The sequence below is a fragment of the Pteropus medius genome, unplaced genomic scaffold, assembly GCF_902729225.1.
Source record: "Pteropus medius unplaced genomic scaffold, Ma_sr-lr_union100, whole genome shotgun sequence".
NCBI classification, from domain to species: Eukaryota; Metazoa; Chordata; class Mammalia; order Chiroptera; family Pteropodidae; genus Pteropus; species Pteropus medius.
This window is the reverse complement of record NW_024356336.1, coordinates 5,399,691-5,409,271: the sequence shown is the minus strand read 5'-3', so window position 1 is coordinate 5,409,271 and position 9,581 is coordinate 5,399,691.

Here is a 9,581-nt window from a genome sequence, read left to right as displayed (position 1 = left end):
CACGGATGAGGAACCTGAGGCTCAGAGGGTTAGATGACTTGTCCGTGCTGACATGGTTCTCAAGCTGCATACCCAGGGTGCGAGCCCAGAGCTCTGTCTGCCTTCAAGACTTTTCCTTTTCACAAGAGTAGCTTCAGGCTCAACACAGCTTCAGTCTGGCACTCTTACTGGGCCATTTATTCATTTCAGCAATGCATGTACACCAAGAGTACTGTGGTGGTCAGGAGTTACAGCTTAGCATCAGACTGACCCAACTGGGTCCTTGTTCCACCCCTGAGCATCTGTGTGACCCTGGGAAGGTTGCTTGACTCACCCTAAGCCTCAAGGGTCCTCATCTACAACTGGAGAGAAATAATAGAACCTTCCTCACACAGTAGTTATGGGGGTTAAGATCAAATTCTCTTGGCACCATGCCCAGTACCTAGCACTGCTCAGCAAAGGGGAGAGATTCTTATCTCTGCCTTCCAGGTTTCAGCCTGGAGAAGGGGCCTCTTGAGCTAAAGTCTCATTACCCTACTGGAGGGTTTCCAGGCTCTGGAAGCCCAGCTCTCTGGCCCCATCCCTTTTTACCAGCAGCATATCCACCAGTCAGTGGCTAAACTGGGCTCTGACCTCAGCTGGAGCCAGGCTGTCATTACCCATCACTTATACTAGGCCAAATGTAGCTCTTTAGCCATACATTTTTTTCCCCTGCTGTCTGTGGGCCTGTGTCCCAGACCCCACCAGAGGATCACCTCAATTTCCTGGGCTCTCACTACATTCTGTCCTAAATTGGCTTTCTCTCCGCTGCAGATGACCTAAGGTGGGAGAGGAAACCTCAGCACTCCCCACTGGAGCTGGTGAAGGACCCTCAGAGTATATTTGTGGTATGAGTGAATGGATGGGGGTCCCAAAATATTTCAAAGATGGACCCAGTCTAACACGTTGAAATGTGAAGTCCTACATAAAGGACCTCAAACCAACCACTTACCCACGCACTGGGATATAACAGCAGTTTGAGTGAAAATATGTGGTAGTTTTAGTGAGCAACTGGTTAAAAATGCCTACTGGGTCACCAGCCCTGGCAATGCAGAGAACTTTTCTTATTCCATAGGATCAAATTCCACAGGACCAGTATAATATTAATTTTCTACTGTATCTAGAATAACTATTTCATGGACTGGGTCTTTTATATTTTTCAATTTTATGTATATTTATTTGTTTTCTTACTAAAATTAGATCATAGTCTACAAATTTATTTTTAATTTAATGTTTAGAATAGGTAATACATTCACAAGGTTCAAAAGCCAGAAAGCATAAGAAGTAAAAGTAGTGAAAGATTTCACTGCCCGTCTTATCCCCCACCTGCCTTGTTCCCGTCTCTCTCACAGTGGGAAACCAAGTTGCTTAGTTTCTTTTGTAACCTTTTTAATTCTTTAAGCAAACACAAACAAATTATTTTTCATTTTTGCACACTCATACTATATACATTGTTTCGCATCTTGATTTTTTTTTATATCTTGGGCATTTTTCCATATCAGTACAGAGATATGAAGAGCTTCCTCTTTTTTTATAGCTGCACAGTATTCCATTAAACGGATGTAATTTTTTAGTCTTATTAATGGATAGTTACCAATCTTTGCTTTAATGAATAACCTGTGCACAGGGTCATTTCACACATACACTAGACATCTGTAGGTTAAACTTTCAAAAGTAGAAATATCAAAGTAAAGGATATACAAATTCACAATTTTGAAGGATACTTTCAAATTCTCCATGAGGTTTGTACTAGCTTATGTTCCCACCAGCAATGTGTAAGAGTACGAGTTTTTCCACAGCCTCACCAAAATATATAGTCATACTTTTGGATTTTTACTGATACAATAACGGAAAAATTGCATTTCAGTATAGTTTGGTATTTTTTCTTTAAGCAAAAGAATTTATTGACCCAGGTAATTAAGAAGTCCAAAAGAGGACAACTTCAAGCATGGCTTGATTCAGCAACTGTCATTAGGACTTAAACCCTGGCAATAATTTCAAGGTGCTTTCTTCTCTGCTGTTGTTCATTCTCAGGGTGGTCTTTGGCAGAGTTTTCCTACACCAATAGCTCCTACAATTATTAGAGTTGGCTCTCATTGAATAGGCTTGCATTATATGTGAATCTCTGAACTAATCACAGAGGCTGAGGGATAACATATGGTTGGCAATACCCTTAGAACGTGTGTATCTCTGGGTCCTGGGTACATGGGATACGCATGGCCTATATTAGGTTTCTATGGCTGCTGTGACAAATTATCACAAACTAAGTGACTTAAAACAACACATATTTAATCTCTTAATATTCTGGAGGCTGGAAGCCTGAAGTCAATTTCACTGGGCTAAAGTCAAGATTTTGGCAGGGCTGGTTCCTTTTGGAGGGTTTAGGAGAGAATCTATTTCTTTGCTTTTTCCAGCTTCTGAAGCTAGCCTTCTGTTTTCTTTAGCTTGTGGTCCCTTCGTCCATCTTCAAAATGCATCGATCTAATCTCTGCTTCTGTCTTCATATCACCTTCTCCTTTGACTCCTGTTTCCTCTAATAAGGAGCCTTGTGATGACATGGGCCCATCCAGATAATCCAGGATAACCTCATCTCAAAATCCTTGACTTAATCACATCTGCAAAAAATCCCAGATGCCATATACAGTAACATTCACATGTTCCAGGGATTAGGACATAGACATCTTTGGGGGACCATTATTCATCCTATTACATGGCTTAAGAGTGGGGAGGTGTGATTTCTCTTTTTATCAGAAAAAGAATGGAAGCTAGAAAGCCAATAGAGACTCACTAGAATGGGACATATAACAAATTTTATTATGTAACCAATTTTGTTTTACTCTAATATTAATTTTCCTGCTAGACTGCAGACTCCAGAAAAGGCAGAACAAACTCTGTTTTACTCACTTCTGCATCCCCATGTCCTTGTACAAGGTTTGTACACAAAAGGAGAGCAATAAATATTTCTTGAATGAATTAATACATAAAGCTTATAGTCTGTTAAGAGAAGGTTAAGGTAAAATGTTTAATCAGTAACTCAGATTTGGGATACCAAGAAAGGCAGAAAATTACTTTTACAATTATTAAAATACTATATAAGGCTGACATTTTTATGTGACTGTTAAAGAATCTCTAGGCTTTAGCAAAAACCATTAACAGCAACAAAAACACCTCCTTTCTCATATATCTCTAGTCTTGATATTACAAACTGCAGGATAGAGTATTCCCAGAAAGAAGCCAGACACAAAAAGTCACAAATTATAAGATTCCATTTTTATGTAATGTCCAGAACACATAAATCCATAGAGACAGAAAGCAGATTAGTGGTTTCCAGGGGCTGTGAGAAGGGGGAATTGAGAAAGACTGCTTATGGGTAAGGGGTTTCCCTTTGGTGTAATGAAAAAGTTCTGAAACTAGATAGTGGTAGTGGTTGCACAACATTGTGAATGTATTAAATGCCACTAATGGTGAATTTTATGTGTATTTTACCACAATAAAAAATTTTAAATTATTGAAGCGAAGTTCACATAACATAAAATTAAAACCATTGTAAGTGTACCATTCAGTAGCATCCTAATACATACACAATATTATGCAACTACCTCCTCTATCTATTTCAAAATATTTTTAGCACCCAAAGAGGAAACACTGTACCCAATAGGCAGTCAATCCCTATATCTCCCTATCCCCAGACCCTGGCAACCACCAGTCAGCTTTCTGTCTGTATGGATTTACCTAATCTGGATATTTCATATTGATGAAATCATACAATATGGGATCCCTTGTGTCTGGTTTCTTTCACTTAACATTATGTCAAGATACACCCAGGTTGTAGCATGTATCGACACTTCATTCCTTTTTATGACTGAATAACATTCCATTGTATGTGTTTATCACAAATGTTTATCTACTCATCCATTGATGGGCATTTGGGCTGTTTCTAACTTTTGGCTATTGTGAACAGTTCTGCTATGAATGTTTGTGTGTGTGTTTAAGTACTTGTTTTCAATTCTTTTGCCTATGCAGCTAAGAGAAGAATTGCTGGATTATAAGGTAATTCTATGTTTAACTTTTTGAGGAACTGCCAAACTTTTCTCCAGAAGCCACACCATTATTTTACATTCCTACCAGCAATATACAGGGGTTCTAGTTTCTCCACATCATCACCAACACTTGTTATCTTCCATTTTTTAAATTATTATAGTCATCCTAGTAGGTATGAAGTGGTTCATCATTGTGGTTTTGATTAGCATTCTCCTAATGACTAATGATGTTGAGCATCTTTTTGTGTACTTCTTGGTTACTTGCATATCTTTTTTGGAGAAATGTCTATTCAAGTCCTGTGCCCATTATTAAATTGGGCTATTTGTCTTTTTGTTATTGAGTTGTAAGAGTTCTTTAAATATTCTGGATACCTGATGCTTATCAGATGATTTGCAAATATTTTCTCCCATTTTATAGGTTGCCTTTTCACATTATTGACAATATCTTTTGGTGCACAAAAGTTTTTCAGTTCTCATAAGGTCTAATTTATCAGTTTTTCTTTTGTTGCTTATGCTTTTGGTGCCATGTATAAGAATCCATTGCCATATCCAAAGTTATGAGGATTTAACTAGATTTCGTTTTAAGAGTTTTAGTTCTTATATTTAGATCGTTGATCCATTTTGAGTCAATTTTTGTATATGGTGTGAAGTAGGGATCCAACTTTGTTTTATGCATGGATATCCAGTTGTCTCAGCACCATTTGTTGAAGAGGCTATTCTTTCCCCATCTAATGATTTTGGCACCTTTGTTGAAAATTAATTAATGATAGATATATAGGTTTATTTTTGGACTCCCAATTCTATTCCACTGGTCTATGTCTGTTCTTATGCCAGTACCACAGTTTTCATTACTATAGCTTTGTGGTAAGTTTTGAATCAGGAAGTGTGAGTCCTCCAACTTTGTTCTTCTTTTTCAATATGATTTTGGTGATTTGGGACCCCTTGTAATTCCATATAAATTTGAGGATCAGCTTTTCCATTTATGTGAAAAAGGCCATTGAAGTTTTGATAAAGATTATATTGAATCTGTAAATCACCTTGGGTACAGTTGCTGTTCTAACAGTATTAAGTTTTCCAATCCATGAACGTAGGATGTCTTTTAATACATCTAAATCTTCTCTAATTTCTTTCAACAATGTTTTATAGTTTTCGGTGTATAAGTTTTTTGCCTCCTTGTTTAACCAAAGTATTTTATTCCTAGGTGTTTTATTCTTTTTGATGCTATCATAAATGGAATGGGTTTTTAAATTTTGTCTCATATTGTTTATTGTTGGTGAATAGAAGTACAAATGTTTTTTGTATGTTGATCTTATACCCTGAAACTTTGCTGAATTCATTTATTAGCTCTAGTAGTTTCAAAAAAAATTTTTTCTTAATTCTTTGGGATATTTTGTATATAAGATCATGTCATCTGAAATAGAAATAGTTTTACTTCTTCCATTCCAATTTGGGTCTTTTATGTCTTCTTTTTTTGCCTAATTGCTCTATCTAGAACTGCCAGTACTATGTTGAATAGCAGTGATGAAAGCAGGCATCTTTATCGCATTCCTGATCATAGGGGGAAAGTTACCAGTTTTTCAGCATTGAGTATGATGTTAGCTATGGGTTTTCCATAAATGCTTTTTATCATGTTAAGGAAGTTCCCGTCTATTCCTAGTTTTCTGAATGTTTTTAATCATGTGTCAGTCTCCTCCAGTCTGTGATAGTTCCTCAGTCTTTCCTCTGATTTATCAATTTTAAGCATTTTTTGAAGGCTAGTATCAGAGATGATTGTTTTTGACCAATTACACATTCCATTTTCCTTTACCCATCTTTCCCACATATTTATCTTACTTTTAAGTGTAATCCACATTCATTGCTTTTGTTATTATTATGTAAATATTGTTACTTGTTGAACTGAATAGTGTATCATACTTATATTTCCTCTTACACATAATGTTTTGTTTGTCCTGGAGTTAATAATTGCTTCGCTTTATTATTTGTTTTGTTTTCTTTGGAATTGATTAACTATTCCCACACTTTTCAATAGTTCAGTAAAAGTCTTTTAATTTTATACATGGTGGATCATATCAAATAATTTATCAGTTTAATTTTTGTTCTTGGAACTCCCCCTCTCCTTCTAGACCCACACCAATCTAGATGGGGGCCACACAGCTATTGTCCTTATCTCCTCTTTGTCATCATCCCAGAGATTCTCTTCTTGTCTCTTCTTTATTGTAATCCCTGTTTTCTGTACGGCTGGATTTTTGTTTCTTGGTTCATGTTCTCTTTTTGTTGGAGCATGTCCTCTAGTAACTTTCAGAGAAAGGATTTATGGGAAGTAATTTTTTGAGACTTTGTATGCCTTAAATTGTCCTTTTTTTACCTTCACATTTATTTTATTAGTATAGACTTCTAGGAGTTTCTGTCATTGATGCTGATAAGTTTGGGACCATTCTGGTTCTTAATTGTCCTGTTTTGTTTGTTTTGGGTTTTTTGTTGTTGTTGTTGTTGTTTTTCCTCTCTGGAAGATTTTAGAATCCTCTCTATCCCTGGTTTCTGAAATGTCAGGTCCAGTTTATATAATTCAGATGAACTGACCCCACCCCTGCAGTTTGGCATGTGCCCCAGCAGGTCCAATTGGTATATTCTATTAATTTTAGGATGGACACATGACCTAGTCATATAATAAAACTTAATCCTCAGACTTTGGTCGAACTGGTGGGGACAGAATCTTTCTCTCCCTGATTTGTACCTGGAAGGGTGCAAGCCCATAACTTCTTAGGATCGCCATGAAAAGGTCTTCCTGAGAGAGAAGCAGTATTAGTTATCTATTTCTGTGTAACAAATTACCCCAAAACTTAGCAGCTTAAAACAGCAAATAAATATTATCAAGGCACAGATTAGCTCGATGCTTCTTCCTTAAGGTCTCACAAGGCTGTATTAGGGTGTTGTCTGGGGCTCCAGTCTCATTTGAAGGTTTAACTGGGGAGGATCTGCATCCATCCTCACTCACACAGTTGTTGGCAGGATTCAGTTCTTTGTTGTACTGAGGACCGCCATTTTTCACTGGCTGTTGGCCAGAGGACTTTTTCATTTACTTGTCACATGGGCCTCTCCTTAGAGCAGCTCACAACATGGCAGCTGGCTTCCATCAGAGCAACCAAGAAAGCAAGCAAAAACAAGCAAAACAGAAACCAGAATATTTTTGTAACTTACTCTCAGAAATATATCCCATCACTTTGCCATATTCTAATCATTAGGTCACTAGGTCAGGCTCACAATCAAGAGGAGGAGTTTTAAAAAGCATGAATATTAGGAGCTTGGGAACACTGGAAGCCATTTCAGTAGCTGCCTTCACAGAAGGCAACACTGAGGAAAACAGCTGAGGGACAAGACATGATCGAGTCCCAATGACTTCATTTCAGCCATGAGTCAAGCTGGACCTAAACTTGCACCATCTTTGTTTCGGGTAGGCCATCCATGAAACTCCTTTATGTGTTTGTATTAGTCTGCTAGAGCTGTCGTAACAAAACACCACAGACTGGGTGGCTTAAACAACAGTATTTAATTTTCTCACATTTCTGGAAGCCAAAAATCCGATCAAAGTGCCATCGGGGTTGGTTTCTAGTGAGACCTCTCTTCTTGGCTTATAGATGGCTGCCTTCTCACTGTGTCTTCACATGGCCCCTTCTCTGTGCATGCAGAGAGAGATCTCTGTTGTCTCTTTCTGTTGTAAGGGCACCAGTCCTATTTGAGTAGGGCTCCACCCTTATGACCTCCATTAACCTTAATTACCTCCCTAAAGACCCTTCTCCAAATACAGTCACATTGGGGAGTTAGGGCTTCAACAAATGAATTTGGGGTAAGGGGGGAACACAACACAATCCATGACTGTATTTAAGCCAATGGGTTATGTATTCTGCAACATTCTGAAATGTGCTGAAGTGGCTGCCCAAGCATGTTGAAGAGCAATTCATCTTCATTTCCCAGGACTTCACTAGTTTTAGCACTGAAAGCCTGATGTCCTCCATCCCTGGCAAAGTGGGACAGTTGTTACCCCATATAGCAGTCCTTTAATGAACAAAATTAAACCAATGAAATATCAAAGCAACTTGCTCAGATTCTGTGGCATGGTACTACAGAAAACATATGGACTCTGGAGTTAATTCTAGGTTTAAATCCTGGCTCTACCAATTACTAGCTGAATGACTCTGGGCAACTCATCTGTTTTCTTGCCATTAAAATAGGTATCAGAATAGCTACTTATAAAATTCCCATGTAGATTGGAGGGAATTTATGTAAAAACATGGTTATAAATGGTAGTTGTTATCATTATAAACAATTTGGGGAACTCCACCGTGATTTTTTTCAGACAAGACACATGGAGATTTCCTAGGTCCCAGATCCCAAGCTTGGTATTTTGGTACTTTTCATTGAGTTTTTGGATGTGTTTGATAACTTGAAGAGCCAATCAGAACCATTTCTAAAATGGCATGTAAAGACTCCGTTGTTTATATGTGACCATACTACATTGTCTTAGCACTCCTAAAAAAGAGAGGAAAAAAAAAAAGCAAACAATCCTATAACAGGTGAAGGTTGTTGCTGAAGGTGAGATGTAGACCCTGGGCTGAGGAGTTGATGTTGGGCAGAACTTTGAAGAGGCACTTGTTCATTCTCTGAGAGATCACGATTTGGTTTCTAGCATTAGGTCCCCCACCTTCAATCACTATATTATTGAGAACTCCAGATCGCAAATGACAAAGATCTATCCCAAATGAGTTTTGGCAAAAGGGGACTTTATTGGCTCAAAACATAGCCAAAAAGCCAAAGAAAAGAACACCAGAATTCTACCGTGGCTCTCTAGGCATCTTGTCTATCTCTCCCTGTCTCACAGAGTAGATTTTCCACAAGGCTGGAAAAATGGCAGCCCACAACCACTGATTCCCACATCCTCTTACCTTCTACACCCAGAAGACTGCCAGCTACTCTCATTGGTCCCAAGTTTAAAATGCCAGGAAAGTGGCTCAGCTGAGGCCAGGTGGCCATCCTTGAACCAATCACCAGTGACCAGTGGTAATTAGAAAATATGGTGGCTCTGAGAACCATCTATTTGGGGCAGGGAAAGAGAATTCCCAGAAGAGGTGCTAAGCAAATAGAACAAGGATTAATGACAGTTCTAAAATCAGAAATCACATAAGAATTTTACAGTAAAGGCCCCACATAAATCCACAAGAACACAGCTTTCAACATTGTGCCTGGAGTATCATGTTGGAGTCAAGTTACTATTGAAAAAATCATTCCCAATAATACTGACTCTGGTCTTCACTACAGGTACAAATGGCCCCTCATTCAGACTCATTCCTCCTTATAAAAGAGGGCAAATGCAACTCTATAGACTGTTCAGTGTCTTTAGAACCTCACCCAAACTACAGTTTGCATTAGAATCAAGTGGAAGTTGGCCTTTCCTAGGGCTGCCTCTCAGATTCCGAGTCAATGATCTAGACTGGAATCAAGGAGTATGCATGTTTATAAGGCTCCCAG